The sequence below is a fragment of the Nycticebus coucang genome, chromosome 2 (assembly GCF_027406575.1).
Source record: "Nycticebus coucang isolate mNycCou1 chromosome 2, mNycCou1.pri, whole genome shotgun sequence".
NCBI classification, from domain to species: Eukaryota; Metazoa; Chordata; class Mammalia; order Primates; family Lorisidae; genus Nycticebus; species Nycticebus coucang.
The window spans coordinates 143,342,844-143,358,906 of NC_069781.1; the positions used below are offsets into that span (position 1 = coordinate 143,342,844).

The 16,063-nt window shown below is 42.0% G+C and overlaps 1 pseudogene; it reads left to right on the top strand.

Annotated features, from left to right (window-relative positions):
- The window catches only part of LOC128560362 (chromobox protein homolog 1-like), a 48,688-nt pseudogene that overhangs the window by 31,663 nt on the left and 962 nt on the right, over nucleotides 1–16,063 (top strand).

The following is a 16,063-nucleotide window of genomic DNA, read 5'->3' on the forward strand; positions in this document are numbered from 1 at the left end:
ACCAGAGCATGTTTGGAATTAGTTAGAGGTCTACTGTCTATAGACTCAGCATTACACTGCTCAAGCAGAAGTACAGAGGACAGTGAGTGCCCTGCAGCGAGATTCCAAAGGAGTGAGAAAACACATGTTTACTGCCCACATCCCAACGTGCCTATGAGCACATACATATTGCACTGATTTTCTAGAGCTGTCATAACAAAATACACACACTGTGTGACTTTTTAAAATTAATTAATTGATGTATTTGTTAGACACAGGGCCTTGCTATGTTATACACAGACTGTACTCCAAGCTCTGAGCTCAAGGGCTCCTCCCACCTCAGTTTCTCGAGTAGCTGGGACCACAGACACAGGCCTCCAGCTGAGAGTTCTGGGGGCTGGAAGTTCAGCATCAAGATGTCTTCAGGGTTGGTTTCTCCTGGGGCCTCCATCTTGCCCTGCAGCCCTGGACTGCATCCTCACACGCTTTTCTCTGAGTGAGTGTATTCCCGGTATCTCTCTCTGCTCCTAGAAGAACAGCAGCCACACTGGAGTAGGGCCCCACCCCTTGACTGCTTTAGTGCCCTGGTCTTGCAACAGCTGAAAAGAAGGGGAACTGTCTTGTTTGTTCTTTAGAAACATTACATACCTGATCCTTCCCCTCCTCAAAAAAACAGCACAACTGTAGGGAGGGCAGCATTATGACCCCAAAATACATATCAGAAAACTGAGGCTCAGGTAAAATCAATCAGGAACTCACAGGAATTAGTCAAAGAAGCAGTTCTCAAGCTAGGGTGTCTCTGGCTGAGGTTCCTGCAGAAGTGTGATGTCTCTTGTTTGAGACAAGTAGCCATGACTGACGCTCTTTCTCTCAGCAAATGCAGAGCTTAGAGTTGTTCTTCTGGGCGAAGTGAGGAGAAATGCCAAGAGCTAGAGAGATGCACTCAGCAGCTAGAGGGTGGGTGGGTGCTTTGGAAGGGGGCCTTCTAAGTGCCACACAGACAGGAATGAACCAGGAGAAACTTGCACCAGGGCCAGCCATAGCATATTGCACAACATGCTAAGGTCGATACAGCCAGGGCCACTTGGTGGGTTACCTTGCTATATCTATAGCCAGACCAAGACTTACTTTCCTCAACAAAGGAGTGACTGGACAGATCAGGGAGGGTTTTCCAGAGACCCTGTGTGAGGGCCTCGACTAGCACTTTGGGAGAGGCAGCAATAGAGCACTCACTCCGTGAGCACCAGAGCTGCCGTGAGCACCGCAGTGCCCAGGAGATGATGGGTACTCGTTTCAAGTTGGACAGGGCCAGCTTGTCATCCTCCTACATTAAAAAAAGAGAAAGTTCTAAGATAGCTATTCTTGCTTAGTAATATTTTATATTTATATATACATAAATATAAATTAAATATATATGTATACACATACACACACATATATATGTCATAGCTAAGATAGCTATTCTTGCTTAATATTTTTATACAAGTAATTTTCTCACCATGATAACTATTAGGAACAGTAAATTCAGAGATCAGGTGTTGTCAAGAATCAGACACCTGCCATGTCGTCCTGTCCATCTCCTGTGGAGGGAGGAGCATGGGTGCACATGGTGGGCACATGGTGTACCATGGCTGTGAGGTTTTTCCTCTAATGATTGGCCACAAGAAAACTAGCATCAAAGCTTTCCAAATTGTGACTATCTATGTCTTTGCTGCCTGCCTTGAGACTGGGGCTGATGTTTCATGGTCTAACTTCTCTGACAGGCAGCACCCTACTATCCAGAGACACACCTTTACTCTTTGGGATCCAGTCTGTCAGCATATAATGGAGCTGCCTCTCAGCAGTAGCTGAGAAAGAGGAGGAGGATTTCGTTCTCACGTACCTTTCTGAAAGTAGGTCCAGGAACAAGGGTCTAGGCCCTTAGAGTGGGCCCTTTCTAAGGCACTTCCCACTGCTCTGGCCTCTACTCCTGTCTGTACCTGCAGGACAGACGTGCAGTGGGCAGGTGCACACTCTCTCCTTAGGGGGACAGGAGTGGCATCTATCACCCCCGACCTGCCATCTAGACCCAGTCACACATTGAGCTTCCCACAGGGGCCCTGAAGGCTGTTCCCACTATTCCCAGTCCCCCATACTTAGCTCAGCACCGTGGTTCCTTTGCATGGCAATGGGGGTCAGAGAACTACAGCCCTTGTTTTTGGTACTGGGTTTGAGATGAGATTGGTTTTTGCAGTTTTAAATGATCATTTAAAACAAATTAAAGAAAGGAAGAAATGTAACAGAGATAGCATATGGCCACACAAAGCCAAAAATGCTACCTGGCCCTTTTCAGAAAGAATGCAGTTCATTTCATAATAGCCAAGTCGTGGAAGCAACCTAAGTGCCCATCAACCCATGGATGGATCAACAAACTGTGGTATATGTATACCATGGAATATTATGCAGCCGTTAAAAAAGATGGAGACTTTACATCTTTTACATTTATCTGGATAGAGTTGAAATCCATTCTTCTTAGTAAAGCATCACAAGAACGGAAAAATAAATATACAATGTACTACATACTAATATGAAATCAATATATAAACAATTATATGCTCATTAAGAATAATAAAACACTAATACAGTCCAGTTCGGGGAAGCAGAAGAGGGAGTACGTTCGGCAGAGGGAGGGCAGGAATGAAGTGGGGTCTCACTTAATGTGCACAGTGTGAGGGGTGTATAACACACCCCCTGGGTGAGGGGCTCTTCTACAAATGGAATTGTACCCTGGAAGTGAGAACAATGTAACCTAAAAATTGTACCATCATATTAATTTGAAAAAAATCAAAAAAATACTCAAAAAAAAAAAAAAACAGAAAGAAAGATGTACAGATACCACCCCTGGAGAGGGCACCCAGTGCTAGGGTGCTAGCAACCTCTGCCAGGACATGACTTCCCCTCAGCAGGTTTAACACGAAGGCCTCCTGAACTTTCTGTTGAGGGCCCTGTGGGAAGCTCAATGTGTGACTGGGTCTAGATGGCAGGTCGGGGGTGATAGATGCCACTCCTGTCCCCCTAAGGAGAGAGTGTGCACCTGCCCACTGCACGTCTGTCCTGCAGGTACAGACAGGAGTAGAGGCCAGAGCAGTGGGAAGTGCCTTAGAAAGGGCCCACTCTAAGGGCCTAGACCCTTGTGCCTGGACCGTCTGCTTTCAGAAAGGTACGTGAGAACGAAATCCTCCTCCTCTTTCTCAGCTACTGCTGAGAGGCAGCTCCATTATATGCTGACAGACTGGATCCCAAAGAGTAAAGGTGTGTCTCTGGATAGTAGGGTGCTGCCTGTCAGAGAAGTTAGACCATGAAACATCAGCCCCAGTCTCAAGGCAGGCAGCAAAGACATAGATAGTCACAATTTGGAAAGCTTTGATGCTAGTTTTCTTGTGGCCAATCATTAGAGGAAAAACCTCACAGCCATGGTACACCATGTGCCCACCATGTGCACCCATGCTCCTCCCTCCACAGGAGATGGACAGGACGACATGGCAAGTGTCTGATTCTTGACAACACCTGATCTCTGTATTTACCGTTCCTATTAATTATCATGGTGAGAAAATTACTTGTATAAAAATATTAAGCAAGAATAGCTATCTTAGCTATGACATATATATGTGTGTGTATGTGTATACATATATATTTAATTTATATTTATGTATATATAAATATAAAATATTACTAAGCAAGAATAGCTATCTTAGCTATGACATATATGTGTGTGTATACATATATATTTAATTTATATTTATGTATATATATTCATAGAGAAGAAAATGTTGATGGTACATATTATATTTTGTGGCAGGTATAGAGATTTCTCATGTGTGGGATTTGGTCTTAGCGTGCGCAGAAAAGGAGAAAAAGAACATAAAGGAAATGAATATTTGGTGATGCTAACATTAAACTATTTATAGATAGAAATGTTTAACTACAATCTTTAATTTAATGAAACATAAAGGAGTTGCAAAAACATTACTCTCATGCTTGCACCTCCTTCATCAGATACCCTGAATCTCCTTAAACATTCATAGTTATTCCCAGGAATATGGCCAGATTCTGGTAGTGAGTGTACCTCATGCTCAGAGGAGAGAAGGAAGGAATCTCCTTTAAATAGATAGAGTTCTGAGGACATTTTTAACTACTCTGTAACATACCGGCATCCCCAATGTGGGTTATTTTCATTCACATGTTTAACCCATCAATTAGCAACAATGTGGACTCAAATTCATTACTGCCAAGAGGGTCAACAACTTTCAGGTTTGAGGTCAGGAACCCTGGAGTATCACATACACTGCTAAGTATCTGTCTCTTGATCACTGTCCTCACATGCACTAAGACGGATGTGCTAAGAAGAGATGGGCTCACTGACAAGACATGGCCTCACCTGTTGTTGTCTTGCTTTGTTGCTCAGAAGTGACCTTGACACTCAGCTTCCTGAGCAGCTGGGTTACAGGCATGAGCTGCTGTGCCCAGATTAATGGTTTATTTTTATTTTTATTTATTTTGAGACCCTGCTCTGTCACCCTGGCTAATAATGAAGTGGTGTCATCACAGCTCACTGCAACCTCAAACTCCTGGACTCAAGCAATCCTCCTGCCTCAGCCTCCCAAGTAGCTGGAACTACAGGTGCCTGCCACCTGGCTAACTTTTCAATTTCTAGAAGAGACAACAAGGTCTTGCTCTTGCTCAGGCTGGTCTTGAACTCCTGGGCTTGGGAAATCTTCCCGTCTTGGTCTCCCAGAGTGTTGGGATGATAGGTATGAGCCACCATGCCCACTGAGCGATGCTTTTATTTTAAATGCTAATTGTTTCTATACAACATTCACTTTTCATTTCAGAATTAAACAAAACAATACATATAAACTTGAACTTAAGGACAATCAATTCCATCCTGTCTGAAAATGTGTGAATAAAGGTAAAAAGCTGCCTCTCCTCAAACCAGAGGAAGAAGGAACAAAAATACTGTTTTGGCAAATGGATAGTTTCTACCTTCAATGCCTGTTGTGTGCCAGATACCTGAGGGCACAGGGACAAGTAAGACACCCCCTCTGTTGAGGAGGCCCCAGTCTAAGGGACCCCAAGGGTACAGCCCACCACAACATGTACGGTCCTCAAAAAGCCAAGAGAGAAGATGCAGATGGGTAGCCATGATGGCGGGGACTCCCGGAAGGAGACTTCACAGCTGGAAACTAAGGAGAGAGACTGGAATCTCCTGCATTCAGGGCAGCAACAGCAGTTTAGGGGGTGGAAGGAGCGTTCCCTGGGAGTGAGCCCCTCCATGGATCTGCCCTTCTGGTTCTCCCTAACTTCTGGTTCCCACTAACCTATAGTTCCCCCTGACCTCCGGTTACCCCAACCATGTCTCCAAGGCAGACGTGCAGCAGAAGAGCACAGGACCCCTGACACAGCTGCATGAACAGCATGTCTCTTCCCTCAGATGTTTCAGTAAACTAAAAGCTCATTTATGACTTTTAGAGTTAATAACTTAACACACCTTTGATTTCACCCAACAGGAAGAACTGATTTGATTGCCATTTAGATTCTTTTTTTTTCTCTGTTTTTTTTTTTTTATTAAATCATAACTGTATACAATGATATGATTATGGGGCATCATACACTCACTTCATAAACCATTTGACACATTTTTATCACAGTGGTTAACATAGCCTTTCCGGCGTTATCTCAGTTACTGTGCCAAAACATTTACATTCTACATTTACCAAGTTTCCCAAATACCCCTGTAATATGCACCACAGGTGTGATCCCACCGATTCCCCTCCCTCTACCCACCCACCCCCTTTCCCACTTCCCCCTATTGTTAAGTTGTAGCTGGGTTATAGCTTTCATGTGAGAGTCCCAAATTAGTTTCATAGTAGGGCTGTGTACATTGGGTATTTTTTCTTCCATTCTTGGGATACTTTACTAAGAAGAATATGTTCCAGCTCCATCCATGTAAACATGAAAGAGGTCAAGTCTCCATCTTTCTTTAAGGCTGCATAGTATTCCATGGTATACATATACCACAATTTATTAATCCATTCGTAGATTCTTGAATTGACGATACACAGCCTTCTTCATCTGTTCCTTACAGGAAATTGGGGCAAAGGATAATTACAACCATGTAGCAAAAAGCATAAAAGCAGAGAACAAAAGTGCTCTCAGAGACAGAACCCTTGTGACCACCAAATCCATTAGCTCATCTCTCATGGAGGTTCTAATGCCTATATTCTTTTGAACTGGTCCAGTTTGGTGAAAATCTCATCAGCATACCTAAAAAAGTTTTTGGCTCATCTAGATTTTCAAGAGACATGAGATATGGTTAAATTCATATACTTGGCTTTTTAACAGTTCTTCCTGTTTTCTTTTAAATGGAATATTTTTCCCTTGGAAATGTAAGGTCTCATCATTCCTTTAGTGGAAACCAGTACTGTACCCACATTTCACAGCCCCTGGGTCTGCAAGCTTGTCCATGTCCTATGTATGTCTGCTGCTCCTCTGTCCTGAGCCCCATCCTGAGCCCACCGACACTGGTCCTGGGCCTCAGGCTCACAGACTGGCCACCTGCTGCCCAGAATGCTCTTCCCTCAGCCAACCCAGCTCAGGTCCTCCTGTCCACAAGCTGTCCCATTTTTCTAACAAGACTGTTAGGAACAGTGGTCATCTGTTTTGGTCATCTGCACCCATCTGGACTGCTCAGGTCCCCTGGAACTTCCCATAGGCTGGCGCAGTTAGTGTGAGTTGCTGAGTCTGCCCTGACAGAAGGCAGGCCCAGCCCCCATGCAGGGTTTCTGTGCTGCTCACAGCTGTTTCCTGAGCACCTAAAACTGCTCAGCGCACAGGAGGTGCTCACTAAACATTTATTTTCTGATTTCTAATTAATCAATACTGAGGAACATTCACAAAATTGAATATTGCCATTTTAAATCATCACATTTTACACACCTTTAATTTCACTTTATAATTTCACATTATAAAATATCACTTAAAATATGCTTCACTTTAAGGTGAAGCATTAAATTTATATATGACCGGGGTGCAACAAGGTGGCAGAATAGGACTCCCCAGTGATCATCTCCCTGCAGAAACATTAATTTTAATAATGATCCGCATGCAAAAATACCTTGGCAGCACCTGTAGCTCAGTAAGTAGAGTGCCGGTCACATACACTGAGGCTGGCAGGTTTGAACCTGGCCTGGGCCTACTAAACAACAATGACATTGCAACAAGAAAAATAGCCAGATGTTGTGGCAGGCACCTGTAGTCCCAGCTACTTGGGAGGCTGAGGCAAGAGGATTGCTTAAGCCCAAGAGTTTGAGGTTGCTGTGACCTGTGACAGCATGGCACTCTACAGAGGGTGACATAATGAGACTCTGTCTCAAAAAAAAAAAAAAAAAAAACCCAAAAAACCTTTACAAGAGCTCAAAAGTTCAAGTGAGAGATTTCAGTACCTACTTATATCACAATAATAAGAAAAGACTCAGTGAAGAGGGTAGAAAGGATGATTTTACTTTACCCATGCTACCACTCCCCCAAACCCAGGCAGAACAAAGTGGAGAGAGATGCCATCTACTTGAGAGAAGAAAGGAGAGTAAGCACAGAAATTTTCCCTGGAGCCCAAAACTGGGCTTGTCACAGTAAAATCCAGTACCCAAGTAGGCCTCCACAGCCCTGGACTCCAACTAGCACCTACAGAATGAACCTCCAGCTCCAGCCAGGTTCCAGGTTCTAGGTTGTGAGGTAGACTTGCTCTCCAGCCTACCTAGCACCATGTTGACTGCAGTGGCCTGAGATTTCAGGGATCTCCCATTGTCGTGCTATCTTTAGCAGCCCCAGGCTTACAGCCTCTTCTGGCACCATGCTGGCCTCACCAGTCCCAGGTTCCAGCACTGCCTGGCCCCCAGTGGCTTCAGGCTCCAGAACCATGTCAGATAGCCTGCCCAAAATATCTGAACAGGTTGAATGTTGAAGGGCCTTTTCAGATAAAACCACTCTGTGAAGACTGGAATAAGTCCTTCCTTCCTCATGCACGCAGACATCAGCACATAGCCATAAGGATCAAGAACAATCAGGAAACACGACATCATCAAGGGACAGAGCAAAGTGCCAGCAACTGACCCCAAAGAAATGGAGCTATATGAACTCCATGACAAACATTCCAAGCTAACTATAGTAAGGAAGCTCAGAGACCTTAAAAAAAAAAATACAGAGGAACAATCCAATGAAATGAAGAAAACAGTAAGTGACCAGAATGAGAAATTGAACAGAGACATGGGAATATATATTTTGTAAATCAAACAGATATCCTAGAGCTGAAAACCACAATGAATAAAACAAAAAGAATTCAATGGAAAGCATCAATACCAGAAAGGATCAAGCAGAAGAAAATGTGACCTTATCTTGAAGACAAGTTATTTAAAGATATACAATCATAGGAGAATAAAGAGAAAAGAATAAAAATGAATAAAGATTTATGGGCCAGCATCAAAAGAGCAAATGTTTAAGTTACTTGAGTTGAAAAGGAAGGATAAAGAGGTAGAAGGTATATTTAAAGAAATAATAACATGAAACTTCCTAAACCTGGAGAAAGATGTAAATACCCACGTACAGTAAGTCAAAGTTCTCCAGTCAGATTTAATCCAAACAACACTACCCCCAAGACACATTATTATCAAACTATCAAAAAAAAAAAAAAAGAAAGAAAGAAAGAAAAGATAGAGAAGGTCCTGAAGGCAGCAAGAAAAAAAGAAGCAAATCATATATAAAGGAGGTCTAAAGTGGCTAGCAGCATGTTCCTCAGTGTAAACCTGACATTTCGGGAAAGAGTGAGATCATATATTCAAAGTACTGAAGAAAAAAGCCTACCAACAAAAAGTTCTGTACCCACCAAGCTATCCTTCAGAAACAAAGGCTGAGGAAAGACTTTCCTAGACAAACAAAAGCTAAGGGCATTCAATATCATACTTATCTTACAAAAAGTGCTAAAAGGAGTTCTTTGAACTGAACAAAGAGGCTGCTGATGAGTAACATGAAAACATCTGAAAGTAAGTGGGAGACAACATGGCTGACTAAAGCCAGCTTTCCACAGAGGCTCCCATCCAGAAGGAGAGTTAAAGGACAGAAATTTAGCAAGTAACCTGGTGGGTTAGAGCTCCGCCAGAGAGAAGGTTGAAGAACGCACATCAACCCCACTGAGGTGAGCTGTGACCACAAGGATACAAACAAAAGGTACAAAATCCATCACCAAGCAGACGTGAGTCCCCTCCCCCATGAGAATGGCTCAGAGTGCCCCTTAAACAAATGAGCAGAGTTCAAAGGTCCTCCTGCTATACTCCATGGGAGAGACCCTCTAAAAACTGGACCTACCTCCCCTACTAGGGTGCCACGGCATTCTCCTGGCAGGCATAAAACTGTATAAAACTGTATATATTCCCTACCTGCAATTCTGAGCTTCCAGCACTCCCCTCCACTCTCACTCTGACGTCTGGAGGCCTGTCCCCCAGGAGTCCAGACTCTTGGGTGATATCTCAAAGGGTGTGGACAGGGCCTAGACTGCAGCTGGTCAGTGCTGATTCTGCAGCATGGGAGTGAGGAGAGGATGCTCGGCTGAGAGGGAACCACACTGGAGCGGTGGTGCCGTGAGGCGCAGAGCAACAGCTGTTTTTGGCAATAATACGGCTCACTCCCAGATATTCTGAAGCCACACCCCCTGTCTCCCTGGATAACCAGAGGAGGCCGGGCATCTTCTTAGGTGGCAACCACCATGGAACAGATCTGGTACAGAAACGCAGGCACCATGAGTAAAGGGTTTGCCTGAGGTGGTACCAGCCTGGCTGGAGCATGGGGACTAGAAAACACACGCATAGAGCTGGGAAATTCCCAGGATGGAGATGACCCAGAGGACTGCTTTACTGAGCCTAAGATGCACCCAGCCCTCAGGGGATCGTCAGCCTATAGACAAAGGAAGGCAGGAGGCTAGAACTGACAGCTAAATGAATACAAACCTGCAGGAGCAAAGACAGGGCCTGAGGTACAGGCTCTGGGAACTCAAAACAGCTTTTCTTCTGCAGGGGAATTTAGCTGAGACAGAAACAAATTCCTGCAAAGTTGTTCTGTTCTGTCAGTAACATCAATCAGGGGTGGGGCTGAAACTTAGTGGACACCGCCCAGCCTCCATCAAGTGCCCAAGGTTGTCAGGCCTCACCTCCCCCTGCTGGATAGAGGCAGAGCGCAGCAGCCTGTCTGAGAAGATACAGATTTCCTTGTGATTCAGGCAGGTGCAACCCCCTGGAGTATCTGTTCACTAGAGGCAACTGGGTCACAGCCCTGCAGGCCTATCAGTGACAGGGTTTGACAGACATGCAAGGTGGGGAAGGAGGCATCAACTTTCCCAGACTAATCTATTTGCTGGGTGGGTCCTCCTGACTTCCCAGACCACCAGAGCAAGTCATATCTGAGTTGTCACCAGACCCATGCGATCCAGTTGCCAGAGACATTTTAAACTCTCCCACCTGAGACAGGTGCTGACTGAGACAATTGATTAGAACCTTTTCAACTGAGCGAATCGCCCAAGAACCATTCAAGTGGTGCCATGGGTGTGTGGATGTAGGAAGGTTTGATTTTCCTTTTTCAATTGTTGCCTGTCGGGAGTGGGGTGATTCAATTGCCGGTATTTCTCCACAGCTGAGACTTCATCCCAGAGTACTGTTTCCCTAGGGTCGGACAGAGACCAGCTGAAAACAAGACAGAACCACTTAGCCCCACCATACCAAACAGGTTCCCAGTTCCTCAGGCCATAACACTGTACGGGTCCTCGACAAAGCTTAGGGGAAAAATCAAACTGTGTAAAATAATCATGGGGCGGAATCAGTGGAAAAACTCTGGTAACATGAATAACCAGAATAGATCACTACCTCCAAGTAAAGATATGGCAGATGTAACTGAAGATCCCATTCATAAACAGCTGGCCGAGATGTCAGAAATTGAATGCAGAATTTGGATTGCAAACAACATTAATAGAATGGAGGAAAATTTGGAAATAGAAATTTGAAGAGCAATTCAAAAGTCAGAATTAGAAATTCAAGGAGAAATTCAAAAGTTGTCTCAAGAATTTAAGGAATTTAAAGACAAAACCACCAAGATTTCGACGCACTGAAGCAAGAATTTGCAGCCCTCAAAGATCGGAAAAATACAGTAGAATCCCTCAGTAACAGAGTGGAGCAAGCAGAAGAAAGGATTTCTGACATTGAAGACAAAGCTTTTCAACGCTCCCAAACACTCAAATAGGAAGAGAAAAGGCGAGCAAAAAAGAATCATTCTCTCAGAGAGCTCTGGGATAATTCAAAGAAGGCTAATATCTACCTTATTGGAATCCCTGAAAGTGATGAAGTGGCCTCGCAAGGCACAGAGGCTCTTGTCCATGAAATTATGAAAGAAAATTTTCCAGACATGCCAAAAGATTCTGAAATTCAGATAGCAGACAGTTTCAGAACCCCAGCAAGACTCAATCCAAATAAGACACCCCCCAGGCATAACATAATTAACTTCACTAAAGTTAATATGAAGGAGAAAATTCTGAAAGCAGCCAGATGCAAGAAAGCCATTACCTACAAAGGGAAAAATATTAGAATGACTGCAGATTTCTCTGCTGAAACTTTTCAAGCCAGAATAGGGTGGTCATTGACTTTTAATCTCCTAAAGCAAAATAACTTTCAACCCTGGATCCTGTATCCAGCTAAACTGAGTTTCATTTATGATGCAGAAATTAAATACTTTAGTGAAATTCATATGTTGAAGATATTTGCCATAACCAAACCAGCTCTTCAGGATATTCTCAGACCTATCCTCCATAATGACCAGCCCAATCCTCTACCACAAAAATAAACTCACTCAGAAACTTTTGATTAAACTCCGACTTCCACAGTGGCGAAAGGATTAAAAATGTCCACTGGAATTTCAAAAAACTCGATACCCAAAATTTTACCAGACTTATCAATATTCTCCATTAATGTGAATGGCTTAAACTGTCCTCTAAAGAGGCCCAGGTTAGCTGACTGGATACAAAAACTCAGGCCAGATATTTGCTGCATACAAGAGTCACATCTTACCTTAAAAGATAAATATAGACTCAGGGTGAAAGGATGGTCGTCCATAGTTTCAGGCAAGTGGATATCAGAAAAAAGCAGGTCGTATAATTCTATTTGCAGACACAATAGGCTTTAAACCAACAAAAGAAAGGAAGGATAAGAATGGTCACTTCATATTTGTTAAGGGTAATACTCAATATGATGAGATTTCAATTATTAATATTTATTCACCCAACCAGAATGCACCTCAATTTATAAGAGACTCTAACAGACATGAGCAACTTGATTTCCTCCAGCTCCATAATAGTCAGAGATTTCAACCCTCCTTTGGCAGTGTTGGATAGATCCTCCAAGAAGAAGCTGAGCAAAGAAATTTTAGATTTAAACCTAACCATCCAACATTTGGATTTAGCAGACATCTACAGAACATTTCATCCAAATAAAACTGAATACACATACTTCTCATCAGCCCACAAAACATACTCCAAAATCAATCACATCTTAGCTCACAAGCCTAACCTCAGTAAATTTAAAGGAATAGAAATTATTCTTTGCATTTTCTTTGACCACCATGGAATAAAAGTTGAACTCAGTAACAACAGGAATCTGCATACTCTTACAAAAACAAGGAAGTTAAATAACTTTATGCTGAATGATAACTGGGTCAGAGATGAGATTAAGAATGAAACTGCCAAATTTTTGGAACAAACGGACAATGAAGACACGAATGATCAGAACCTCTGGGATACCGCAAAGGCAATCCTAAGAGGGAAATTTATAGCACTGCAAGCCTTCCTCAAGAGAACAAAAGGAGAGGAAGTTAACAATTCAATGGGATATCTCAAGCAACTGCAAAAGAAAGAACATTCCAACCCCAACCCAGTAGAAGAAAAGAAAAAAACAAAATCAGAGAAGAATTAAATGAAATTAAAAACAAAAGAATTATACAACAGATAAATAAATCAAAAAGTTGTTTTTTTTGAAAAGGTCAATAAAATAGATACACCTTTGTCTAACCTAACCAGGAAAAAAAGAGTAAAATCTCTAATCTCATCAATCAGAAACGACAGAGACGAAATAATAACAGACTCCTCAGAAATCCAAAAAATCCTTAATGAATATTACAAGAAACTTTATTCTCAGAAATATAAAAATCTAAAGAAAATTGACCAATACTTGGAAGCACGTCACCTTCCAAGACTTAGCCAGAATCAAGTGGAAATTTTGAACAGGCCTATATCAAGTTCTGAAATAGAATCAACCACACGAAATCTTTCTAAAAAGAAAAGCCCGGGACCAGATGGCTTCACATTAGAATTCTACCAAACCTTTAAAGAGGAACTAATACCCATATTACTCAACCTCTTCCAAAATATAGAAAAAGAAGGAAGACTACCCAACACGTTCTATGAAGCGAACATCACCCTGATCCCCAAACCAGGAAAAGACCCCAAAAGAAAAGAAAATTATAGACCAATATCACTAATGAATATGATGCAAAAATATTCAACAAGATCCTAACAAACAGAATCCAGCAATACATCAAACAAATTATACATCATAACCAAGTTGGTTTTATCCCAGGGTCTCAAGGCTGGTTCAATATACGTAAATCTATAAGTATAATTCAGCATGTAAACAAATTAAAAAACAAAGACCATATGATTCTTTCAATTGATGCTGAAAAAGCTTTTGATAATATCCAGCTTCCTTCATGATCAGAACACTTAAGAAAATTGGTATAGAAGGGACATTTCTTTTTCTTTTTTTTTTTTTTTGTAGAGACAGAGTCTCACTTTATGGCCCTTGGTACAGTGTCATGGCCTCACATAGCTCAGAGCAACCTCCAACTCCTGGGCTTAAGCAATTCTCTTGCCTCAGAAGGGACATTTCTTAAACTAATAGAGACCATCTACAGCAAACCCACAGCCAATATCATATTGAATGGATTGAAATCATGTCCACTGCGATCAGGAACCAGACAAGGCTGCCATTGTCTCCACTGCTCTTTAACATTGTAATGGAAGTTTTAGCCATCGTAATTAGGGAAGAAAAGGCGATCAAGGGTATCCATATAGGGCCAGAAGAGATCAAACTTTCACTCTTAGCAGATGATGTGATTGTGTATCTGGAAAACACCAGGGATTCTACCACAAAACTCTTAGAAGTGATCAAGGAATACAGCAGTGTCTCAGGTTATAAAATCAACATTCATAAATTGGTAGCCTTTATGATGAACAACAGTCAAGCTGAAAAAACAGTTAAGGACTCTATTCCATTCACAGAAGTGCCAAAGAAGATGAAATATTTCGGAGTTTATCTAACAAAGAACATGAAAGATCTCTATAAAGACAACTATGAAACTCTAAGAAAAGAAATAGCTGAAAATGTTAACAAATGGAAAAACATACCATGCTCATGGCTGGGAAGAATCAACATTGTTAAAATGTCCATACTACCAAAAGCAATATACAATTTTAATGCCATCCCTATGAAAGTTCTACTGTCATACTTTAAAGATCTTGAAATAATAATACTTGGTTTTGTATGGAATCAGAAAAAACCTCAAATAGCCAAGACATTACTCAGAAATAAAAACAAAGCGGGACGAATCATGCTACCAGACCTCAGACTATACTACAAATTGATAGTCATCAAAACAGCATGGTACTGGCACAAAAACAGAGAATTAGATGTCTGGAACAGAATAGAGAACCAAGAGATGAATCCAGCTACTTACCATTATTTCATCTTTGACAAGCCAATTAAAAACATTCAGTGGGGGAAAGATTCCCTATTTAACAAATGGTACTGGGTGAACTGGCTGGCAACCTGTAAAAGATTGAAACTAGACCCACACCTTTCACCATTAACTAAGATAGACTCTTACTGGATTAAAGATTTAAACTTAAGACATGAAACTATCGAAATACTAGAAGACAGTGCATGGAAAACCCTTGAAGAAATCGGTATGGGTGAGTATTTTATGAGGAGGACTTCCCGGGCAATTGAAGCAGCTTTGAAAATACACTACTGGGACCTGATCAAACTAAAAAGCTTCTGCACAGCCAAGAACACAGTAGGTAAAGCAAGCAAACAGCAATGAGAATGGGAGAAGATATTTGCAGGTTATGTCTCCGACAAACGTTTAATAACCAGAATCCACAGAGAACTCAAACGTATAAGCAGGAAAAGAACAAGTGATCCCATCTCAGGCTGGGCAAGGGACTTGAAGAGAAACTTCTCTGAAGAAGACAGGCGCATGGCCTACAGACATATGAAAAAATGTTCATCATCCTTAATCATTAGAGAAATGCAAATCAAAACTACTTTGAGATATCATCTAACTCCTGTAAGAGTAGCCCACATCACAAAGTCCCAAGACCAGATATGTTGGTATGAATGTGGAGAAGTGGGAACACATTTACACTGCTGGTGGGAATGCAAATTAATACATTCCTTTTGGAAAGATGTTTGGAGAACACTTAGAGATCTAAAAATAGATCTGTCCTTCAATCCTGTAATTCCTCTGTTAGGTATATGCCCAGAAGACCAAAAATCACATTATAACAAAGATATTTGTACCAGAATTTTTATTGCAGCCCAATTCGTAATTGCTAAGTCATGGAAGAAGCCCAAGTGCCCATTGATCCATGAATGGATTAATAAATTTTGGTATATGTACACCATGGAATATTATGCAGCCTTAAAGAAAGATGGAGACTTTACCTCTTTCATGTTTACATGGGTGGAGCTGGAACATATTCTTCTTAGTAAAATATCTCAAGAATGGAAGAAAAAGTACCCAATGTACTCAGCCCTACTATGAAACTAATTTATGGCTTTCACATGAAAGCTATAACCCAGTTACAACCTAAGAATAGGGGGAAGGGGGAAAGGGAGGGGAGGAAGGGAGTAGGATGGGTGGAGGGAGAGTGATTGGTGCATCTTACAAGGGTACATGTGAA